This window comes from Stegostoma tigrinum, chromosome 25, assembly GCF_030684315.1.
Source record: "Stegostoma tigrinum isolate sSteTig4 chromosome 25, sSteTig4.hap1, whole genome shotgun sequence".
NCBI classification, from domain to species: domain Eukaryota; kingdom Metazoa; phylum Chordata; class Chondrichthyes; order Orectolobiformes; family Stegostomatidae; genus Stegostoma; species Stegostoma tigrinum.
The window spans coordinates 43,037,037-43,050,378 of record NC_081378.1 but is presented as its reverse complement, the minus strand read 5'-3'; the positions used below and the strand labels follow the sequence as shown (position 1 = coordinate 43,050,378).

Below are 13,342 nucleotides of genomic sequence, written 5' to 3'. Positions count from 1 at the left end.
AGCATCTGCAGTTCCCATTATCTCCAACTATTATAACAGTTGTTTTTTATATAGTTGGCATGCCTCAGACATCAACAAGTTATTCCATGCTTTAATGTCAGACTGAGCATGGACAGCCACCCAATGCAATAGCTAATAATCAGAATGAGCTGAAACATTCTTCGATCCTGAGCAGAACATTGGGCAGCTTGAAATCTCTTTTAAAATTTGGTTCATTTCTGAGCCAGAAAATGCTGAAGAAACTCAGCAGGTTTGGCAGCCTCTGTGGGGCTGAGAGAGAAACAGTGTTATGAATATAATGTTAATTCTGTTTCTCTCTCCACAGATGTGGCCAGAGCTGATGAAGTTTTCCTTCATTTTGTGCTAATTTCAGATTTTCAGCAGCCACAGTATTTTGCATTTAATTATTTCTAAGACATTTGATTTGCTGTTTGTGCAGCCTTCTCTGTAGCGTTCTCTCCTACATATCTCGGTCAGACTCCTGCCTTGTATATCTATCGTTTTCATGTTTAAGCCTAGTATTTTGTGCACCACGGTTTTGCAGTCACTGTGCCTTTGTGCATTTGTCTCTGTCTCACACATTTCCTCGCATACTGATGCAGACTGGTATTCTTCAACGAATCAAATCACAGCAACTTGGAAATTGACCTCTTAATGTGGATCTGGAACTTAGTGGATATAGACTTGTCATAACTATTTCTGGATGCCCATATCTACACGAGCATTTAAATATGTGATACACTTACATTTTGTTGCGGTTTTACTTCAAATTATACATCATGAACTCTGTTGAGAAACTAAGATGGTGGCACATCTGATTCTGTTGCAATTCTAAAGAATGAACTGCACATACAACTTACTACTTATTGGTCGACTTCACAAACAGCTACTACTTCATTGATCTGATCTATCTCTTAATATTTTCTGTTTTCCATTTTCTGGCGTTTTCATGATGGAAACCTGATTTACTGCTATTTAGAAATGAAAATTGAACCAACCCAGAACAAGTGTATTACACAAATTTACATTATAGACAGAATGATCTCTGAAGTGTAGTGTACATAGTGTGTGAGGTGGCCTATGTTCTCACTATCTCCTTCCCTGCATTCATCTCAGAATCAGAATTTGTTTAATGCCCCCATGCAACTTTTTTAGTTTAAGGATCTTTATGGAAAGGCAGAAACACCTTAAATTAGCACCTTTCACAATCACCCAGATGTGACAAAGTGCTTTACAGCCCATTAACCACTCTTTTTATTGCACATGCTTAAGGGATTTTCCTATAACTACACTGAAGAATTTTTGAATCTGTTTACTTCAACCTGCACATACATTAAATCGAGTAGCTTGTCTCGGTTGGTAGCACATTCAGCAGCCCACAGGCTCAAGGGAAAATCAGTGCATAACATAAACTGATAATCCAATGCAGCAATGAGGTAGTGCTGCATTGTCCAAGATGCCAGCTTTCATATGAATCATTGAAATGGAGATTCTGGCACTTTTCAGTGTGGGTCAAAAACTTTGACACTTTTGAAGAATAAATATGTTCCAGCTGGCCGATCTTCTCCAAACCAAAAGTAGATTGACTGATTGTACAGGTGATATTTTTGAGATTTAGTCGCATTTGTAACCATTCAAAGATTCTGGGAGAAGCACGGGGATGTTTTCGGATACTGTCGCCACCAGCATGTGGAATTCTGCTTTGGGGCTGTGAACTACCCAATTCTCTTTAATTCACTCTACGTCTAGAGCTGCCAAATTATCAGTGGTAGAGGATAAACCACTTGTGCATGTAAACAAAAGAGATACTTATCTAGTGGTTTATTACATAACAGTAGGTACAGCTTATATTATTGGTCAAGCATAAGAACTCAGGAATCTTAGCAGATGTACACTGTACAACTTCTCCCTTTTGGATACTGTTGCCAAGTTCAAGAATCTCCACCCAGGGACTTGCATAGCATCAGATTAGATGCACCATGAGCAATTACTACATGGTGCATTTAAATACAATGTTGCTTGTCTTACTAAGAACTACAGATATTTATTTAATGGTGAAAGGTGCTTTTGCCAACAATATGGTTCCAAATTAAGCAGGATTAAACTTATTTCTCCATTTAAAATGAACCATTCAGCTTCTAACTCAAATATGGAATGATTTTCATATTTTGGTGTAAAATGCTTCAAAATGATTAAAAATTGTTATAAGCCACAGTGATGTTATATGGTATGTCAGTTTAAAATTTAATTGAAATTTCCTACAATCATCAAATTATTGTTGTTTTTTCCAATTATGGATATTGAGAGACAATTTAGTGGAGGAACAAAATTTACACCTCTTACAGGAGGGTGGGAAAAGCGCAGTCCAAGCAGCTTTGGGTAAGTTTCAGCAGTCACCCGAAATTAACTTGTAGCAATTATCAGATCTGAAAAAATAATATTAAAGTTCATTTTTTTTTAGAAAAATATAAATGTGTGCAAGTATTTGCAGCCCTTTCCTGACCTGGATAATAGGTGATGATACCTGAGAGGTTTGGGAAAGAATTACAAGCCCCGTCTGCTACCCCATAGCATCCTCTCCATAGTTTATGTTGTAGCATACCTGAGAGGTTGTAAAGGCAGGCTTGTGACTGTCACTGTCACTGATTGGTATTGGTAACCCTGTACTGCATCGTTGGCTGCAGGTGTACTTGCAGAAGATGGCACAGCTATGCATCTGCTGATCCAGACCTCACGAAGACAGTTGTCCACAATGATGACCTGCCCGGTAAGATGTGTCAATGCCTGCGTATGGGGTTGGTAATAGGTAATTGGACTAGGTTTGTTAGTTTGAATGCTGCCATACAGTACCACTGAAGCACAACATAATATGGAGTGATTTCAAAGAAATATCAGCATCGTAACTGAGTATTCACTTGCGTTGGAGCAAATTACTGCAGACACTGAAAACAAAACTTCCTGGAGCTCAGTGAGTCAGGCAGCATCCACAGAGAGACAACAAGCTTTGTCAGAGCTTTATACAGCTCCGGAGTCATCTAGACTCCAGTCACGAACCATTTCAACTCCCCCTCCCGTTCCTCAGACGACATGTCCATCCTGGGCCTCATGCAGTTCCACAACGATGCCACCTGAAGGTTGCAGGAACAGCAACTGCTATTCTGCTTGGGAACCCTGCAGCCCAATGGTATCAATTAGGATTTCACAAGCTTCAAAATCTCCCCTCCCCCTACCGCATCCCAAAACCAGCCCAGCTCGTCCCCACCTCCCTAACCTGTCCTTCCTCCCACTTATCCCCTCCTCCCAGCTCAAGCCCCACCCCATTTCCTACCTACTAACCTCATCCCGCCCCTTTGACCTGTCAGTCCTCCCTGGACTGACCTATCCCCTCCCTAACTCCCCACCTACACTCACCTTTACTGGCTCCATCCCTGCCTCTTTGACCTGTCTGTCTCCTCTCCACCTATCTTCTCCTTTTATCACCTTCTATCTGCCTCCCCTTCTCTCCCTATTTATTTCAGAGTCCCCTTCCCCTTCCCCTCCCCCTCCCCCCATTTCTGAAGAAGTGTTTAGACCCAAAACATCAGCTTTCTTGCTCTGATGCTGCTTGGCCTGCTGTGTTCATCCAGCTCTACACATTGTTGTCTCAGACTCAACGTTAGCTTGCTTTCTGTCCAGGAGTGCTGCCTGACCCACTGCAAGCTCCAGCACTTTTTTTTCTTTCAGTATTAACTAGTGTTACTTGGTATGTCCCATTTTTTTCCCTTGGGTATTTACGTGGCTGCTACTTTATTCCTATAGTAAAATTTAACAGGGATGTATGTGCCAGCATATTGGCACAGAAACCTGTGGTGTAGGTTGAATTGACTGGTATTTCATGCCTGTAGTCCCCCTACTCCAAAACAGAAGTTCAATTGGGATGCCTTGATGGTAGTAGACATTCACTAATATTAAATTGGAGAGGGCTCGGAAAAGATTGACAAGGATGGAAGGTTTGAGTTATAAGGATAGGGTGGGACCTTTTTCACTGGAGTGTAGGAGGTTAAGGGTTAAGGTTTATACCTTTATAGATGTCTATAAAATCATGACCAGCGTAGATAAGGTGAATAGCAAGGGTCTTTTCCCTAGGATGGGGGTGTTCAAAACTAGGGGACGTGCTTTTCAGGTGAGGGGAGAAAGTTTTTGTAAAGGATGTGAGGGGCACAACTTTTTTTAGACAGTGGTGTATGTGGAACTACTTGATGAAGGGGTGGCTACAGGTACAGGGACAACATTTAAAAGACATTTGAAATACGTTCATGCGTAAGAAAGGTTTGGAGGGAAAGGGACCAAGCACAGGCAGGTGGGACTAGTTTAGTTTGAGAACGTGGTTGGCATGGACAGATTGGACAAAGTATCTATTTCCATGCTGTATGATACAATGACTGTACTTGTACTCATGAGCAATAGAATGGCATCCAAAATAAGGGTTCCTGTCACTTCCTTATGAGGAAACTTGGGCAAACTTTGTCTGCCATCTATACCAATCCCAAATGGAAATTCCTCACTCAAACTGGGAAAAAAAATCTCTAGTTCTGAGAGTATCTTGCAATACATGATTGGAAGCAAAATTACTTGCATTTCATTCAATCTGCTGATCTGTTAAGTAGTAGGTTTGAATGTGTGGCCTTCATTTCTTGTGAGTTTTAAATCTAGGATATTGAATAATTCACTAAAAAGGATTTGCATCTAAGAACATGAGCTCCTTATCCTTATGGTAAAGGGCTAATATGGTTAAAATATTACAACTCCAATTTGACACAAATAATAGTGTTAGTTATATCTGTTTGAACATATTCTTAGAGGCATTTGATTTGTAACAGTCATGTACTTTGTCTTGTTAACAACTCGTTGCAAACAAGATCCTGCCCTAATTCAAGAAATGATATGCTGATTTCAAATAAACGCAAAGCCACTTAAATGCTTCATTTAGTCTCCTCCGATAGTCTGTGCATTTTACCCTTGACTCCAAGTCAGTGGGGTAGGGATACGGTACAATTCCACTGGGCCTTCTAGCTCATACAGGACTCCTCCTGCCAAATGTTTTCTCTTTCCCTGTGTCATGTACATCAGTGTTACAATTGAGCCATTTTTTTAATCACTTGGCTTCCCCACATGTACGTTTGTACACTTCTTATAGCTAGAATCTTCTCAATGATTTCCATTGTCATCCCAACTTGAGTGCAGATAGCATCCCACAGTGCCCTGCAACAAGTGATTCACTTGAATGGCTAATAATCTTGTTTGAGGAAGGAGGTGAAGAAAATAAATGTTTGATGAAGGTATCCGAAATTGACCCATTCTTCAATCCCTAAGTGGGATCTTCATCTACAGCAGGAAGCAGATGGGAAGCCTATTTAATATTGTACCCATGAGACTATACCTTTTTTAAAAGACTGCATTCCCTCAGTATTGGCTGAGATTATTTGCTGAGGTCTTGGTGCAGGACCTGAATCCATAACGTTCATGTATTGGTAATACTCCAATCAACCTTGAGCTATATGTAGAGAAATCAAACCTTCTTTTAGAAGTATCATATGTTTGTATAATTAAATGCCATATAGTTGTTCCAGTATTTGAACAAAAATAATGTATTGTGCTGTATCAAAGAAGTATTAACACAAGGTAACATAAAGAAAACTGGAGATTTAAGTCTGCTCCCATTCACTTAGAAATTAGTGAGGCAGTGAGTTATTGATTCAAACAAAGGATTCTTGAAGAGTGTCCAGTTTTTAAGCTTACACTCTCTCTAATGAATGATACTGCTCCAGAACTCCCCCAAAAAACTCAGTTAAGGTACATTAACATGTAAATGTTGGAGCCTTGTGCTGTTTCGGGGGCGGAACAAAAAGCCCTACAACTTAACATGTCCTTCAAATCACCAGCTCCAGGTGCACTGTGATGTATTACACCAACATTACAAAGTCAGCTCTTAAGGAGGTGTTGATCTTTCTTGTTTCCTGCAGGTCATGGTTGGTATGGTCTCTTTTGCTGTAGACCGTCATGGCTTGATGTCAACAATAAAATGCAGTACTGGTATAGAAAATGTTTAAAGAGTCCACCTTTTCAAAAATTCATGGTTAAGAACCTGGATTCACAAAAAGCTGAATTGCAGCAAGTTGATGCCTTCGAGAAGGGATCATGGAAAGCTTAGAGTGTTGAACTGAACTGTGTAACCAACTGATCCTTGTTGACTGTGTGGATTTGAGGGTTGACTGTGCTTTTACAGTAATTACTGTGTATATTGTAAGGAGCAGTCTCCTAGTTCTGCTGGATCACATTAAGCTGGGAACTGATTGTGTAAGATTCCAGGGATGCCCTTTCTTACCATCTCCTTGATGTAGTTATACTTCATAAAAAAAAGGTGTGTTCACCAACTTGGGTGTGGACTACCTTCCCTTGGCAACCCAGACTGCCTGGTCATCTTCTGGGTGCTCCAGTTACCTCCCCCAGTCCAAAGATGATTGGCCATGCTAAATTACACTGTAGTGTCCAGGGATGTGTAGGCTAAATGGTTTCAAAGGAAAAAAACATGAGGTTGCAAGGATGGGGTAGGGGCTGAGTATGTGTGGGATGCCCTTCAGACAGTCGACGCCGAATATATGGGCTGAATGGCCTCTTTCTGTGCTTGGGGATTCTACACTTGTATAACAACTACAAATCACATTAGGTAGTGCATAATGTCAGAAATTGGTTCAAGAGAATTACAAAGCTCCTATTCATAAAATACTATACATCGGCCTTAGAGCTTCCAATGTTTCCAAGAGACAGGAGAATTTTCCCATGTGTAGCTACTGTACCAAGTTGCTGACATTGGACCTTGCCAACTTTTTAAGTGTAGTTTGCTCAAGTTATTGTACTTCCAGTATTGTCCGTGAGGTCAGGCCGGGATTGTTTCTGAATGATAGGAATATCCTAGATTTTGGAGATGGGGAGTTTGTGACTTGATGTAAAATAAAGGATGCTTGTTTTGGCACGGTTGATGAGAATGGGGAACACCAGGAGAGAGAAGAAAATGATTTTGATTTCCACCTGTTGTGAAATACAGTAGTCTCATGACAGCATTTCATGCTAAAAATTAGCAACTTCTTTTAAGCTGATCTACGTAGCATGAAGCCCCCTGAGAGCGTTGCCTCACAGATCTTCCTCTCCTTTATCACCACATTGTTTTCAAACAATATGTGGAAGATTGTAGAGAAGCCAGGTAATCTCACTGAAATTTCTACATGGCTTGATAGGGTAGATCTTTGAAACTCTCAACCCTAGAGAAATGGGGACTCGCTCATTGAATATGTTCAAGGTAGACATGGCTAATTTCTAGATACTGAAGACATCCAGGGATATGGGGCTAATGTGGAACAGTGTCATTAAGGTAGATGGTGAGCCATAATCTAGTTGAATAGCTTAATAGGTCAAATGGCCTACTACTGCTCCTATTTCCCATGTTCCAGTGATTCTGGTGTCAAGCTTCTTACTAATTTCAGTCAGTCAATTTGTGTGAAACTGGTTACCCAACCACAAATGTTACTGGTGGAAGCTAATTTAATTGAAGTCATGTACTCTTTTAGAAAAGTCTGTCGCTCCTCAGTACAGGCATTGTGTTAATGTTGAAAAGCTCTGATTAAACAACTGTTTAAATCATTTTATAATTGCAATATGTTGTGACTGAACCACTGCATGCTAATTTCTGAACTATAGTACAATTTATTGCTTAAATATCCATTAATGGAGCAGAGTGATTGATTATTGCAGTTCCTCAACACAAACAAAGGAATCCACTAGTGCCTGAGTATAAATGCTGAAACACAAGCCGAAACAACTGGACTTTGTACAGGGGGTAGGGTGGAAATCTGCGCTTTTTTTTTGTTTTGTCAGTTGTAAATGGAAGAAGTGGGGGTGGGGAAAATGCCCGGTGCGCTTTGGACTGCATTGGAAGAATGACTGTGTAACAAGAGCACTGACTCGCAGCTAATTAAATCAGGTTTCTGCATCTCTGCACCCAACTTTGAAAGCTGACAGTTCAGTAAAATGTACCCTTGTAAGGTTCGCCCTCTTAGGAAAAGGGGCAATAATTCATCATTAGGATATCAGAGTCCAGGTGTAGATGAAAACTGATGGAGCCTCCAGTGAGGCCCAGAATGTGCAAGAAGGAAGAAAATTTTATCTGAAGCACAATTCCCTGGTTGCAGCAGAGAATAATTAAGATAATATTGCTTCAAGAGTTGTTTAATGATTAAAAATCACATATGCAAAATCCATAAATTGGAGGGCAACAAATTGGAAGGATGGAGCTTCACAAGATAGCCTGGCAGAGCTGTGTTCTGTGCAGCACAGTGGAAATCACACTCCTGGCAGAACAGCAGCTGAAGAAGCCACGAGAGACCAGGCTTATTCCAAGGACTTTGTTTAGATGCAACAAATCATTTGTCTGTTATTAACCCAGAGCTTGTAATTATGCAGATTGCCATAGATTTTCCTCAGCCTGGAAGTTAGATTGAGGGTTGTTCACACTATAGCAGGCAGCTCAGGGCTGGCCATGCATTACTGAACTTGCCACATTTATCATGTTGACTGATGGCAGGAGAAGCAGGTCTCAGGTCCCAGTGGTTAATGTAGTGGGTAATTAACTGTCATTTGCCTAGTAATAGGCTGATGATCAATGGTTTGTGTGGAAACAAATTCTAATCAGGTAGCTGATAAATGCTTGGGGAGCCAGAGCAATTTAAACGGGCTGGATCGGGGAAAAGGGGAATGCAGATGCCGAAATTTAATAATGAAATTAATCTTTTTATTTTGAAGCAGAAATTAAAATTTTGTGAAAACAAAGTTGTCGAATGGTTATTGAAGCTGTAAATCCTCTCTGTGTGACAGGCTAAGATACCCAACATAGAATTGTTCTTCTCTTCGACCCAAATCTACTTGTTTTCATAATAATAACTAAAGTAGATGCTGGTTTCCAGCTTTGAGATGGAACTGATTTACATTCTGATGCCAGAGTGATGTTTTGTTACCTGACCTGCACTATCAACCATTTGATACCATAAAGTGGATTTTTTTTCTTAATTGATGGGCATAGTCGCCTTTTGGGGGAGTGCTGGGGGGTTTGTCTTTTAAGTATTTTGGCAAATAGTGTTTCACAATTCAATGACTTTAATGCATTGTCCAGGATTTGCTGAGGAAAATAAGTGAATTTAATAGCACTTGCCATTATTAGTATAAACGCTTCAGTAATTTGTCCTGAGGAAGAGCTATCTCGTGGGTTGCAAATCGAAATAAATTGTTAAATGATACACCTTGCTCTGCTGTCAACTTGGTGACCACAGCACCTCACACTTGGTCTCTCTGTGAATTTGAGGTTGCGTAAATGTGAATTAGGTCCATGCAAGAAAGGTAGGATTGGTACTTAATGACATGAAGACCCCCTTTTTAAAAAATTGTTTATATTCCTGCAAAAACATACCACCTCTCTGGCTCAGAACAGTAACAATTTCCAACTCTGGAATCCTGCAGATAAATAACTCCTACATGTTTTTGTCTCTCATTTTCTTTAGTCTGTTTTGGATCTTGGTCTCGCTCCCATTCACCTTGTTACATTCTTCCTTAATCCTTAAACCTTACTGGATGAAGCTACAGAAGTAAGTCCAATCATTCACCAAAATCACAGATGTCCTGTTTCCCCCTTTACACCATTGTTAGTGTCACACTGCTAACAACTTGTGCTTCCAACTTCTGTATCTAATAAGCTGAAGGTTCTCAGGACAAGAGGTATGAAACCTGATTATGTATTCTGGATTTTGGGATTATTTGAATGTGGCTCTCTGGAAAAGATCCCCATGTTGTCTTTTCAGGTAGCTACCATCCGTTCTGTGGAAGGATCACCGGATCCAAAATGCTAATTCTGACATTTTTTTTCTTCTTCATAGATGCTGCCAGACCTGCTGAGCTTTTCCAGCAACTTCTACTTTTGGTCCTGATTTACAGCCTCCGCAGTTCTTTCAGTTTTCCACTTTGTCTTTGATTGCTGCCCCCTCCACAACCAAAATAAACCCCTGAACAAAGTAGCCTTGATGTGGAGGTGCTGGTGTTGGACTGGAGGGACAAAGTCAGAAGTCACATGACACCAAGTGATAGTCCTACAGGTTTATTTGAAATCATAAGCTTTCTAAGCATTGCCCCATCGTCAGGTGAAGCAGACATTGATAAAATTATTGCCCTTTTGATTCAAAAGGTATTGTAGATTCTTTAATGTATTCCACTTCAGCTACAGATTAGACATTCCTGGCGTCTTGAAAGTATCATTGTCTTTAGTGTAGTGGAAATTGTAGAAAGGCTTACCATCTGATTTTGGCTTGGAGCTTTGAAAACCCAGTCCTGATCACAAGACGGCAGTGGAAGCTTGGAACTTCTGTAAATCATGAATGCCCCTCTCTGTTCAGAGGTCAGCACATGTTGATTATTCAGAGCAAGTTTCTGGCTAAGATTGGGCCTGCTAGTAGGAAATTTTGAAAGGGAGAATTAGGTGCATTGTCATTTCTTCAAGTACGGCTGGTATTAAGTCAGTTGTGTACATGTGCCAACCAGATATGTTAACGATTGAGAAGTTTTGAGACCAATCTTTCAGTGAACAGGTAATGTTCCTATCTGAGGCAGTTGTGGAAATAATTGATCTTTTTTGGAATTTCAAGATATTGTCCCTGGTGTAACTTTCTACTTAGTAGGGATTGTCACATAATTATAAGAACATAAGGATAGGAGTAGGCCATTCAGCCTCTTGAACCTGTTCCACCATTCAATAAGATAATTGCTGATCTGTAGCTTAAGCCCATGTACCTGTCTTTGGCCTGTTATCCTTTAATATCTTTGCCTAACAAACATGGATCTTTCTCAGATTTAAAACAAACAACTGGTTATGCATCCACGTGGAAGAGAATTCCAAACATTTATCACCAATTTTATGTAGAAGTGCTTCCTAACATCTCTCCTAGCCCTAATTCTTAGACTATGCCCCCTAGTTTGGGTTGATGCTGTGTGCATTCTGCACACGCTGGGGACAATTTCAATGGTCCTTCAAGATGCAACTAGATGTTGTAAAACACTGGCACGTTTAAGAAGATTTCACACAGAATCATATAAAGGTAGCTGCAAAGCTTGCTTGTATCAGATGTTTGATGCATGTTTAGCACTGTGCGTATGGCCCAAGAATTTGACTACGTTGTAAACTAAAAATTTTAATTGACATTGAATATGAGCGAGCTGGTCAGAATTGGAGAAATTACAAACCCCTGTCCATACTGGGAGGAGGTGACTCTTTTAATACAAGAGCAAACAACAATGTTGAAGTTTATTGCTGATTTTCACTTTTCCCTATTTGTTCACTCAACCATACTTGCACAAGTGATGCATGCTCCCTTTGTAGGCACATCTTGAAAGTAATATTCTAACTCCTGATGAGTCCCCAGGGTGCAGACTGAGAGTTTCCATAATGCCTCGCAACTTCCTTGCATGTGTCTCCAACATTTTCGAGCAAATAGTTATATACACCACAAAATGCAGAGAATGAATTTGTGGACTTGGCATTTTGTGCACAAGGGCAAGGGAGTACATGACATTAGACAAATAACTATGGTCAGTAATTGTGCATTGTAGAAAATGCAGCCGTATGGTACAACTAGCCGGCTGTCATGCTACTCTGGTGTTCAAGTGCAAATGACATGAAAGAACTGCCTTAATAGCCTATCCACCTGCAATCTGTTTAATAAATGTGTAGGCAGCATGTTAACTGATATAACAGGAAATCTCTGTCTTCGCCTGCGGGAAGTGATGGAGATGAAAATTGAGAACTGTGGTGGCCTTGACTGCCACAAGCAGTTGCATGTGTTAGTTATGTCTGTGAAGTAAATGATTTGTACTACGTCTGGCTCTGTACAACTGCGCAACCTGTGGGGTCTGTTCCCCTTGGTCATTGCCCAGTAGATGAATTGGAGCCTACTGATTAGGGTTGGGCTATAATGGTAGTTCTAGCTGTGATGACTGCTCGTTTATCTGACATCTTACCATTCATCTGCATTTGGAAATGTTTTAAAACCACTTTGCATCATTTAAGTTTACCAATAAGCAGGCAGTATGGGACTCCTATTCTTGGATAGCTTGCTATAACTTTGTATCACCATGTTTGTTATCACTTTAAGCAGCGCTCTGTTTGAAGTTTTGGTCTACTACATACTGTCTTTTTAGCCAGCTATTTCTTTAGGTATTATAAATCCTTCTATCAAATTTTATATATATAGTTTATTAAAAGCATGCCCCTCAACAGAAACAACCATAGCGAGGCAGTGGTAACTTTTTTTTTCTCTAAATGACAAGATTAATCTTTTGTGCTCTCCTGGTTCCCACACACACGGAGCTTACTGCTGAATATGTGAGCAAGCAGACCAGGAGTGTTCTACTAATCTGTGCATTTAAATGGACCTTTTATTTAATGAGATTGTTGGCACTGCTAAATAAATGGTAGTTTTGCAGCCCTATTGGTAAGGCCAGTGCTGACAGTGCTACTTTTGGCAACTCCACTTCCTTGTCCGGTAACTTTTAAAACCACCAATAGGAAGATGCCAACTTCAGGTTTGATTCTCCTCTGGACCTAGCACACATTCAACTTTAAGGTACTCACTAACTCACTCTTGTTCATTTGGATTTGACTCTTTCACAGCGTACGGGTTGAGTGAATGTCGCTGTGCCATACCATATGGAACCTGTTATGCTTGGGGTTTTGTCAGCGGTGATGACTACTTTAATTGGCAATTGGATCACTCCATTTGTGAATGCGTACAGTGTTTAAGCATTTTTTTCAATAATGCTGGGAAACCTCCCTGGTTATTTGAATTGTCATCGAACAGCAAATAGGACCTCTATTCAACATCTTGTCTATGAGTCAGTATCATTAACAATGCAGTATTCTCCTAAATGGAGAATGTTCAAGTTCTGGAATGGAGCTTGAATCCATGATCAATGGTCCTGAGGCCAGAGTTTCACTCAGTCAAAATCAGTTTATAAAAAAATTACAAAGTTACAATTTATTACACATGGACAAACTTTGAGCCTGTGTATAGGTAATGGATACAGACCAGGTTGGCCCCATTTCTTTGCTGAGTCTGAAAGTCTCTGTATAGCTGAGAAGGGGGAAATTGGCTCTAGCTCCTGACTGTTGACTAGAAAGCAGTAGTAGAGGTGTGCATGCAAACATGAGGTTTGATTTTATTCTTGTTGTGCAGACTCATGCTTGGATAACTGCTTCTTGGGAAACATTCAC

At 40.3% G+C, this 13,342-nt stretch overlaps 1 protein-coding gene across 10 annotated transcripts in view; it reads left to right on the top strand.

The window, feature by feature from the left end:
* Nucleotides 1-13,342, top strand: part of lmo3 (LIM domain only 3) — a 70,792-nt gene that overhangs the window by 35,708 nt on the left and 21,742 nt on the right. The window lies entirely within an intron of this gene.